The following is an 11,427-nucleotide window of genomic DNA, read 5'->3' on the forward strand; positions in this document are numbered from 1 at the left end:
AAAGAAATTCTTCAGAAACTATCGACTTTGTTGCTATGAAAACTACAAGCGAATGGATATGAATATGTACTCAGTGTGTGCACTGAGAGAAATTGACATGAGATTCGACTTGGCTGAGTTCACAAAACGTTCAGCTTATTCTATTGAACAGAATAGAATCTATTCTATAGTTATTTTTAAATAATTCAATACTTTAGGTCTTAATTTAATCTTAATGTGAGCTATTATATCAGGAAATTTGTTGTATTTCTAGCTTGACTTTAAACAAGTTCAAAGATCTCGGAACCTACAAAAGCTGCAGAGCTGAAATCTGAGAAATCTATTCTTTTATCATCCTTCTTTTTCATAAGATCGATAAATGTCGATAGATATCGATAGATATCTAATTTTTAGCATGACTTGAGAATTATGAGAGCTACAACCATTAAATTTGGTATTTAGGTTTCTGTAAGGCATACACAATTTTGAACAATTCATTGTTCTGATAGCTTTCTCCAATTCCCTCTAAGAATTGAAAAGAAGACTCATATATGGGCTGTGAAAATGTTTGTTAGAATCGGACTTTAAGCTCCGACACATCATATCTAGAGCTATTCGCGATTACTTTCGTTATAATACTTTAGCTTGAGATGGAGAAAAAAGCTAAAAGCGCGTATTTTCGTTCAGTGTATGCGTATTGTTTAGAGTTATTTACATAATCACATCTCATGCAATAGATATAAAGCAAATTGTTGTGGGGCGGGGCACAAAATGTTGCATTTCTTATGCATAAATATCAATAATAATGTGAAAGACTGAATTGAATGGCCGTCAGAGATGTGTTGCTCAGACTTGATTTGATTTGATTCAGAAAGGGGCGGAGCTGTGGGAAAGGGGGGGGGGGTGGGGGGTGGCTTGAGGTGAATGTTCTGCGGGTTTTTTATTAGTTTTTATTTTTGCCGTGAATGTGTTTTGCGCTTTGCAGAGAGCTCTTAATAACTTCAGTGGCCGCAGAATGCAGCTCATGACTGCACATAATGTGCGACACTCAAACAGGCACACACTCGCACACACACACACACACTCGCACACATAAAAACATATATGCAGGGCATACAGTGCATGCGAAAAGTATGCAAATCGAGTGCAATTTGCATGCAAAGTGGCATCAAGAGAACCGCGTCAAGCCAAACTGGAGCAGATCCACAGGCCTAGGCTGGGTTGGGTTGGCGGGGAGGGGGTCGGAGTTGGTGTTGCCCCTGGTTTGGGGGCAGCTGCAAGTGGCTGTGGCAAGCGTGGCAGCTCATTAGGAATGCCACTAAGCAGCAGCCAGATTGTGTGTGCGTGTGCGTGTGTGCATAATTTGCCTAGGCACTGTGGTTAGTTAGCTTTTGCTCTGTGATTTGAAACATGTGTTTTTTTTCTTTCAAATTTTCATACACTTATCCTAGCAGAGCATTACGCTTGGCTCGCGCATTATGTGACTGAGATGAAAGGGAGGGAACTTTCGGCTTGATATGACGAGATCTCTTGAGCTAGACTGTGCGAACTCGGCTCTCGGTGTAGATAACTAGCTTAAGATTGGTGCCAAGTTATCTACAAAGGTGAGTTTTCGATTTTTAGCAAAACAAGGCAAATCAGTTGGATATGAACATGTTTAGAGAGTTGTGAAATTTGTTGTGCCAAACTTTTTTAAAGCCCCGAATCCATTAAAAATGGGTAAAAGGACTACAATGTATTTGTGCATAAGGTATTTTTATGACTAGATCAGGTATATATATTCTTGATCAGCATCCATAGCTGATTCATTCTTGTGTCTGTCCGTTCGTCCGCCCGTAGGATCTCAGAGCCTATAAGAGACTTGGAGACTTGGAATTACAGTAGGTCCACCTAGTGCCAGCGCAGTACGAGTTACTTTTCCATAATCGATAACTTGTCCCGTTTCCAATCGATAAAAATCGATATCGAAATTCTCAACTCTCTTTGGTTTCAATAATAATATTCTATAATAATATATCTACAGATCAAGTATCTTTCATTTTATAATCGTTACAAAACTTGGCTATGATTAACTTATTCCAGTAACTAGAGATTATATGAAATTTCCCCTTTTTGAAAAGTAATCAAAATGCTTGTTAGTGTATTTAGACTTCGTCAAGCTGCAACTTCTACTCTTTGCTGACTATACTTTTTGCTGAGACTGTTTTTGTCAGCTGTGGCAGTTGTTGTTCCGACTTGTTTTGATTTCTGAAAAACATTTTCTCCAAAAACAAATTCAAAGAATTTGTGCTGCATTTCAGGGAATTTCTTCGAAGATGCCGCAACAAATGAACTTAAGATTTTACACATTTTAACATTCGAATGTAGCTTGAACTCTCGACCCATGATGGACATTTTAATTGCTTCACACTTCAATTTTAGACCTGCCAAGCGAATAACTGCAATGGAACAATTTGAAGAATTTTCTCTGGAAAATGCACTCTGCCAACAAATTCGAGCCCCGGCCCCGGCCCCCGCCCCTCGGCCCAAAACACCTAAAATGCCACAAGATGATGTGTGAAGAAAAAAATAAACAAAGTCGAGAGACTTTTAACGAGCCCATGATGGACTTTTGTTGAGTGTTGAGTGCCGCCCTTTGAAGTTTTCGAAATGTGTGTTGGAAAACCGCAAAAATGCAGGCAAAACAATTTTGAAATATTTGCAGCAAATGTGAAGAAGGCTGTCAAAAACGGACTTTGCAACTCGTTCTGATTAGCACACGAATGAAATGCCTTAAAAAGTCTAGGCATTAGGCAGCCCATCTTGTTAATATATTTTTTTAGTGCTCTAAAGTGACTAAGAGCTACAAATTAAGCTGGATTTTGGGTAAGTTACCTTCACTAGCTTATATACAACATTTTGTAAGCCCAGCTCAAAAAGATCCCGAGATCTGGCTTGGAACCACTTTAAAACGGGCTTCAAACTGTATTCAGTTCTATTGAAAGTGACCTTAGCTCAAATAGTTAGCTTAATTATGTTATTATAGATATATCTCAAGAATTCTAGATGCAATTAATTAATATCTAACTAAACACATATCGAGTTGTGATAATAGAATACGCTACTATCACTTCTATGGCTCTAGACACACGCTTACTTATTTGACTTCCGCAGCATGCATACCAACTGTCACATGGTCTACGACCTCATGTAACTTGTAATTCACTGAATCTATAAATGCATTCCAATTGCTGCTGTCTGTCGACGACGTCAACAGCTCAAATCCCAAGTTTCATCCAAATATCTCAAAGATTTCTCGAGTTATGCACTCGGGAAGCGAAGGCATCAACTTCTGCTGTGCGCAACATTTATTTGGAAAGGCTTAACACTTGGAGAGCTTGTGCAAAGTACACCTTCCATTGTAATCAATTATCATATAATCCAGAAATGAAACTTGAAATATCTGGCAATCTATAGATATATTACTCAAATGTTTAGCACAATCAATTTCAATTGTTGTACGCTTAACGTTGTTGTGCCAAGTGCTACTTCTTTCTCTTCTTGCTCTTCTACTTCTGCTTCTGCTTGTGGCACTTTGGTGGAGGTCAATGTTGAGGGCACTTTTAAGTATAAATCATTGTATTGCTCTCTCGCTCTGGCCGCAAGCACAACAATGGGGCTTAAACATAATGCTAAATGCTCGATTAACGCACTTCTTTGAGCCATTCAATCTGCACAATAACAACAACAACAATAACAATGACTGACCAAAGGTTCCCCTGGCCCATTCAATACCCTCTATCCCCCCCCTCATACTGGGTGTTAAATGTGGTCAACTTACCCGTTCGGCCTGAACAACATGTTAATCTGCAATTAAAGAGAAAGAGCATGAGTGAGTGTATAAGAGAGAGAGAGAGAGAGAGATAGATAGAGATAGAGAGAGAGAAAGAAAGAGAAAGTGGAGATCATGAACAAAATATATTCATTGCGCCCTGCCTTGGGGTTAACGTAACCCTCCCCCCTCCCCCCCACCCATCATAAAAATTTAACAATTGTAAAAAAATGCAATAAAAGCCAGGGAAGTAGAAGTAGTAGGGTTTGCGGTGGGTTACTGGGGGTATCAAGCGGATTCTCGTGACTAAATTGATGTTGGCTTTAGAATCGCAAAAAAAAACACAAAACTGGCAAGAAGGCAACAAAATGTTGCGCCCTATCGACTAGTGAATACCCTGCACAGTGCACACATAGAAATGGCAAACATTCAAAGAAACTAAAGAGAAATTCGGCTTTATATTATTATTTGAGCTAAAAATTCAAAACTATTTTATAAATAATTGTTATTATTATTTGAACTTTGTTTTGATTATGGAACTTTTGGAATATCTCGAGAAAATGTTCTTTATACAAAATATGGCATATTATGCCAAAAATTCTGCCATCCAATCCTCCGTTTATGCAAACATTTTTCACATGCAATGCTGAGGAACTTTGGAATAATACCCCATATATTATTTAAGTTAGAAAGCAGCTCTGAACTGTGCTCAAATCAAATGAAATTCCTTTAGATTCTTGTCAACTAAATTCTGCATTAACTGCATTCATACACACTTTTAGGGGAACTGAATCTAGGCGCAATAAATAAACATTCTTCTGCCCATTTACCAACACTGCCTCACTTCTTTTGCCAGCTCGTTCAGTTAGCTGAGAGTCTTCTACTTTTGCAGTGTATGCAAAATAACAAATTCAATCCACAGCAAAATCACACGCAAATTTGTTACACGGCTTTCGCTTTGGGTATTTGGAATGTTTTATGGTTTTCAAAACCGAAATAAAATTCATAAAATCGACGCGAATTCGCGCACTCGCCGGCGCTTGCCACTTGCCACTTGCCACTTGCCACATGCCGAATCAAACAATAAATCTTTGTGTGCGAGTGTTGGATTTTACACACACACACACACTAAGCTCATTTGGGTTTATATTACCGGCCCCCCTTCAGCTGCGCCGCCCCTGGCCCTGGGTTGGGCCTACAGTTTGGGGAATTCCATTTTCCATTTTGTGTTGAAAACTTTTTTGCTTTTTTGCATTTAACTTTTATTTGTATTATTCGCTTCTTTTCTTTTTTTTTTCTGCTCGTATTTTGAAAAATTATTTCAGGTTTTTTTCTTTGTCGATTTTCTATGTATTTTATTTTATTTTATTATATTTTATTTGCATTTTTTGTTCATTGTCATTTGTTGCGGCAAAGTTGATTTTCGATTTAACGCTTTGCACATTTTTTGACTGCGTGTGTCTTCTTCTTCTTCAGGGAGGATTGCAAAGTTCGTGTTGTTTCCCCCCCTTTAAGGGGGCAGCTAGGAGGGGGCTCGGATTGGTATTTGCCGATGATTGTGGCTCAGATAATGCATCAAGATGTGTAAGTGCTCCGCTGGTTTGGGCAATTTGTCGATTGGCGAGCAAAGCTCCTAATGTGCTCGGGTAGAAGCCATAAATTATGCGGCCCAATGCGATAAAAATCGATCATCTAAGCAGTTAGGCAGTTATCGATTGGCTGAATGTTGTGCAGGCATATCAACAGATGCTATCGATAGGTGTTCGACATGTTATCGATATTGTATTTGAGTTAAACACTTCGATTTTTTGTTTGGAACTGCAAAGCAAGTTGTTTTTATCGATAACGATATGCTCTCGACAACAGAACGAATTGTTATCGCACACATATTTCAAAAGCCTTTGGTTAAGGAACTTCGATAAGTTCGAATTATAATTAGTCCAAATGCTGTCAATAGAAACTTAAGATGTTAACGATATCAAATCGATATGTTACTCGATATTGTATGATTAACTTTTGATGAGCTCCGATTGTTTTTATTTAAAACAACATCTGACTAATCAATAAAAAGCGAAATATTATCAAAAACAACTCGCTTACGAAAGATTGTCAAGAAATTTCGATAAGTTCGGGTTATAATCTATCGAAAGTAATCGAATTCATATGTTAACGATAATAAATCGATATTTTATTTTGCTTGACCAGCTTTTAAAGAATTCAGATTGTTTTAAGCAGCAATCGAATGATCCATACAAATCAATGTGTAACCGAAAATACCAATCAATATCAATATCAATAATATATCGATATGTTATCGATTATTCCATTTGTAAGTTTCAATAGCTGCACAAAAAGTAAATGTTTACAAATTATTTTGTTATCGATATCATATTTGAATAAAAAATGTATGGAACGAACAAACATTGGGAATTGAGCTCTATTCCAGAGATACAAACGGATGATATCGATAACACGCACATACTCAATAAATAACTGAAGAAACAAAAATAAAATGTCACAACAAAGCAAAACAAATGGAAAACATTGACAAAAATTGTTAAATGCAAGTTGTGCGAATGGATTTGGCGCAGAAGCATATTCCCGCGTTGTAATTCATGTTGACAAATTATCGATAAATTCCTAAACAAATAAAGAGCAAACAGCGGCTGTCCCACTGTCCGTCTGCCTGTCTGTCTGTCTGTCTGTCTGTACATAATGCATTGTTCTAAATAAATGAGAGTCTGAAATGCGAATCCAGAGCCCGGCTGCAAATGAAATGTAACTGCGGGAGCGTCGGCGATAAAAATGTGCAAAGGACAACAGGGAGAAGTACAACGACAGCGACAACGACAACAACGACAACAACAACACGAACACCAGATAAACCAATAACGAGCAACAACAACACGACAACAACAATGGGAAAAAACTAAAGCTAAAAATCCATTGAATATCGAATTGCACGCAAAATGCAACGCAGCTTTGCAATTGCTTTTCGCTGTCAATAGTTGAACAAGGGAAGCGGAAACACTATCCCCCCCTCCCAGCACCCTCTACCCGACCCCTCCCCCGGCTAGCCCCCCCCCCCCCCAGCCAGGCGTGTTGTGGGCTGGACTGCACCCAACATGGGGTTAATACTTATTGTCAGGTATATGTTGCTATCCGCCTTGTCGTGCCATTTATTTGCGCAATATCAGCGATTTCATGTTTCTTCCGCCCGCTCTTTCGGTTTTATGCTTTTCTCTTCCTTTTCACTTATGAATACCCTGTACTATGATTGCGGCACAAGGCGGCGACTTGGACATGTTCAAAGCAGCAGGCATTGGGGAGATCTGAATATGAAAACTCGGTCTCTTGTTATCTATATTGCTTGATTGATTGATTGATTGCTTGCTTGACAGATTGCTATATTGCCTAATTTCACCCGTAACTGTGGAAAATGGGTGAAAAGCGTGTGTGTGAAACTGTTTATTGTTTACAAACTGAACTGCTTTCACCTCCTACTCAAAGATCTTCGTAAAAACTTAATAGTCAAAGTTTTTATGGGCAAAGTTCAATCCCACTTCTGCAAATATGTCGAATTAGGCATTTGTTACTCTTAGAGAAAGAATTTGACAGATTCACAGACATAAAGAATTTAGAATAGCTTGTGTAATATGAGAGATATTTAGAGATCACAAAGAGCAAGTGTTGAAAATCTTCTGGAATAAATGGGGCTATGGGAAAGTTGTATTACAGGGTAGCTGCTAGTCGTGCATTTGCGCCATAATATCTGTAAGTTATTTCGCTTTATTTTTCTTGAAATTCATACGTAAATAAGCGAGAAGCTCGAGACCAATGGGAACTACAAACAGACAAATAAAACGCACTGTGACTGGGACAGGGACTGCGCCAAGGGGTGGGAGGGGCGTGGGGGGTGCAATCTATGCAGAAAGTTACAGCGGGTGTAGAATATGGAGAGGAGAGTGGAGGAGTTGGGAGGAGGGAGGGGTGTTTTATAGTAATAACAATTCCATGAATGTCCAAATGCCAAGCGATACGTTGCGAAATAAATATAGAAAACTGATATCGAAACTAATGGCAAACACACACACATACACACACACGCGCGAGGGAGGTGTAGAGGGGGAAGGGCAGGGGGGTGGGGAGTTGTCTCTTTATGGAGCCAATGTTAGCCGCAACTCTCAAATGGCTGCCCGTCCGCCCCGCCCACTGCCGTTGGGTAAAGTTTTGATGTGTGGACGCGCCCCGTCAATTACGTAGCGTTATCTAATATATATTTCTGTACAGTAAACACACGTAGATAACTACCCGTGTATATGCATATTTGTGTAGCTGGGCGGGGCCTACCCGGGGCAGTATAAGTTACAGGAGCTGAGCATGTTCATAAAATCAAAAAGTTCTTCAAGGGAAAAACCTCGAATGGGGACGCCTTATGAAAGCTTGAGGTATTTAACAATAAGATATAGCTGCATATATTGTATATATATGTTAAGAGGAGATAGGTGGCAACCCTGCAGTAAATGCAGCTTAGAGGGTTGATTGAGAAGTACCTAGAAGGGAAAAACCTCGAATGGGGACTCCTTATGAAAGCTTGAGGTATTTAACAATAAGATATAGCTGCATATATCGTATATATATGTAAGGAGGAGACTCCTTATGAAAGCTTGAGGTATTAAACAACAAGATATAGCTGCATATATCGTATATATATGTTAAGAGGAGATAGGTGGCAACCCTGCAGTAACATTTATATATCATTTATACTATATACAGCGCCAACTGGGCTTTAAAGTCTTGAAATCAACCAAGTTTAAATAATGGGAAATCTGTATCTTAAAGCACTCGTAACTTCTTCTCTTTACTTTCGAGTCAAGCTCTATTCTAGCTCTGAAAAGCTTTTAAGCTGTAAAATCTAGCAAATCTTCTCTCGCTCTCTCTCTTTGATGCATTGTGCAAGTCGCTTTGCCCCGCCGTGAGTTGCTCTAAATATTGACTTTGGCGCAGGTTTTTTCTCCTCCTGTTTTTTTTTTCATATTTTATGCATGTGCATTGACTATTGGCAGCGACTGTGGTGGCACGCTTTTTTTTTTTTGCGACTGCAGGAAACATCGGTAACATCGCCAACATCATCCAAAACTGTGACAGTTGGCGTCAACGTCAACAACGATTGAAGGCATTGCGACAGTTAATACACCCTAGACTCTCTCTCTGTGTGTGTGTGTGTAATATCATATTCCACATTTTGATTCAATGCATTTTTTGTTGTCGCTTTCCTGTCGAATTCCAGTTCGATTTGGAAGCGCTGTTGCCCTGGGGAATCAAATGTTTTTGCGTGTCAGAGCGCGGCTTCGGTTCGCCGGGCTATCATATTTAGTAAATATCAACAGATATAGATATGGATATAGATATAGATAGCCATAGATATACATAGTTATAGTTATAAACAGATACTGCAATCTGGCAGCCAGCTGCATTCATTCGCCGATGATTCGCTGTCAGCATAAATATTTCGCTCATGCTCTAGAAGAGGGGGCTATTTAAGTTCATGTGCCGAAGTCCGCTGGATAAGTAATATCTTTTGGATTTGCAGGTTAATTCTTTAAGATACCTAGCCCGTGCGTGAGGCTGCAAGCCAGCTTTGAATCGAACAAGCTTCGAATCGAACTTGTTGGAATCGAACCAACATCGAATCGAACTTCGAATCAAATTAGTTGGAATCGAACCAGCTTCGAATCGATTAAGTTCGAATTCGTTGTCAAATAAATTTAAATGCATATACATATATATATACATATCTTATATTGATATAATACAGGAAATTACCCGTCATTGCCCGGATCTAATGAAAATAGTCCACGAAATGCAAGTGGGAATTATTTGTGGGATTTGCACCAAACCCAGTCGTTTCTAATAGCCTCCGCGCTTATTTATGTAGCGCATTATTATTATTCTACAAGCAACCTTTTATTTTTTATTTCCATATAATTTCAAATTGGATTTGAGCCGGCAACCTCTCTCTTATGCCCAGTTTTCTGGCTCTACAATCAGTATCATTAGCTAAAATAGCTGCAACATCTCGTTGACATTGGCTCCACTAATATCACATAGTTCCCAACTATGATTCCAGGACAAGGGTATTTGTTCTTCTTCTTTCTTCTTTTGGCTTGATTTCAATTAAATTTTTTGTCGATTTCAGTGCATATTTGGAAAGTAGGCGCCCGCAAGTCGTCTCCATGGGAATATTAAATAAACACACACAACAGGCATACCAAATGTTTTTCACATTTATCAGTCGAATGGTGTCCTACGACACACTGAAGCTGGGGAAGCAGGGAGACATTATTTTTGGGCAAATGACCGCAGCAAATGGGGGAAACAGGATTCGCTAATGCGCCTTAATAAATGAAAAGCAAAGCCTTGCTAATTAGTTAAGAGCTGCTCCTGCTGCTGTTACCTGGCGTACACCCTGTGCTCCATACACACACACACGCCCCCTCGCCAGCGTTGCCTCCCTCTGCTCTGCTTTTTAATCCACTTGAAAGCAGCTGCCGCTTTTGTCGTGTTGTCGCTTGTCGTCTTCTTATTTGTTTTGTGCAACAAAAAACGGGAAAAGAAACGCAAAAAATTGGCAGTGATAAATTTTGTTTACAAGTTGCTTTTTGGGCCTGGCATGAGAAGCGCGTAGAGAGGCGCGCGTTAAGCTCACAGCTCGTGGCCAGCGGCTTTAAGCTTAAAGCTTTAAGCTGTTCCCCCGTTGACAGTTGTCAGATGGCATTGCCGACATTTCAGATATGGTCACTATACGATTAGCACAGACCCCAGCCAGCCCCCTGTCCGACTCTGCCTCGCTCCACACGCAACGTAACAAAACTAAACCAAAGTATTCCAATTCGCAAAATTGTAATTTTCTTTGTTTGTTTTTTTTTTTCGTCGGAGCTTTATTTTTTTTTTTGTCCCAAGGGACAATGTGCTGCCAACAACTGCCACACAACTAATCGGGGCCCGTCTCTCAAGCCTCAAGTTCCCAATCGTGAATCCTCTGGTCCTCGCGCTCATTCGCGCACGCTTTGAATCAGTTGTGACATTTCCAAGCTAAGCTACTCAACGGGCCTCACATACCCAAATTCGTCCTCAGGGGAATGCCGACACACGCACACGCACACACACAACAAATGTTGTTAAGCGTTGTTTGTATACCCTAGTAATACCCTGGAATGTTTCCCACTGCGTACTATTCCATACGATTTCATTAGAACATTTTTGCTAAACGAATTTTGAGCCCGATTGCAGCTCAAATGGTGTTTCAATTCCAATCGTTCCTATGGTGACTTTATCCGGGTATCGCAAGCTGTTCACATGTGTCTGCTATGGATATTACAGTGTTTCACAGTTTCCAGTGTGTTCCCCTTGTGTAACTCTTTCATGTTCGCTTTCCATTGTTCCAATTTCTTGAGCTCCCAAAAATAACTGATTCATGTTGAGTGCAAGATGAATTAAATTATGAAACAATTAAAATAAAAAAATGCAATTCGATTTAAATTGTAACTGTTCCATTTCCATTATGTTCCCATGACGTTCACATCCTGGAAGACACAATGTTCCAATTCCAAAGCACTTCCATACAATTATAATCA

The sequence above is a fragment of the Drosophila novamexicana genome, unplaced genomic scaffold, assembly GCF_003285875.2.
Source record: "Drosophila novamexicana strain 15010-1031.04,08,12 unplaced genomic scaffold, DnovRS2.1 tig00002099-arrow-arrow-pilon, whole genome shotgun sequence".
Classification (NCBI taxonomy): domain Eukaryota; kingdom Metazoa; phylum Arthropoda; class Insecta; order Diptera; family Drosophilidae; genus Drosophila; species Drosophila novamexicana.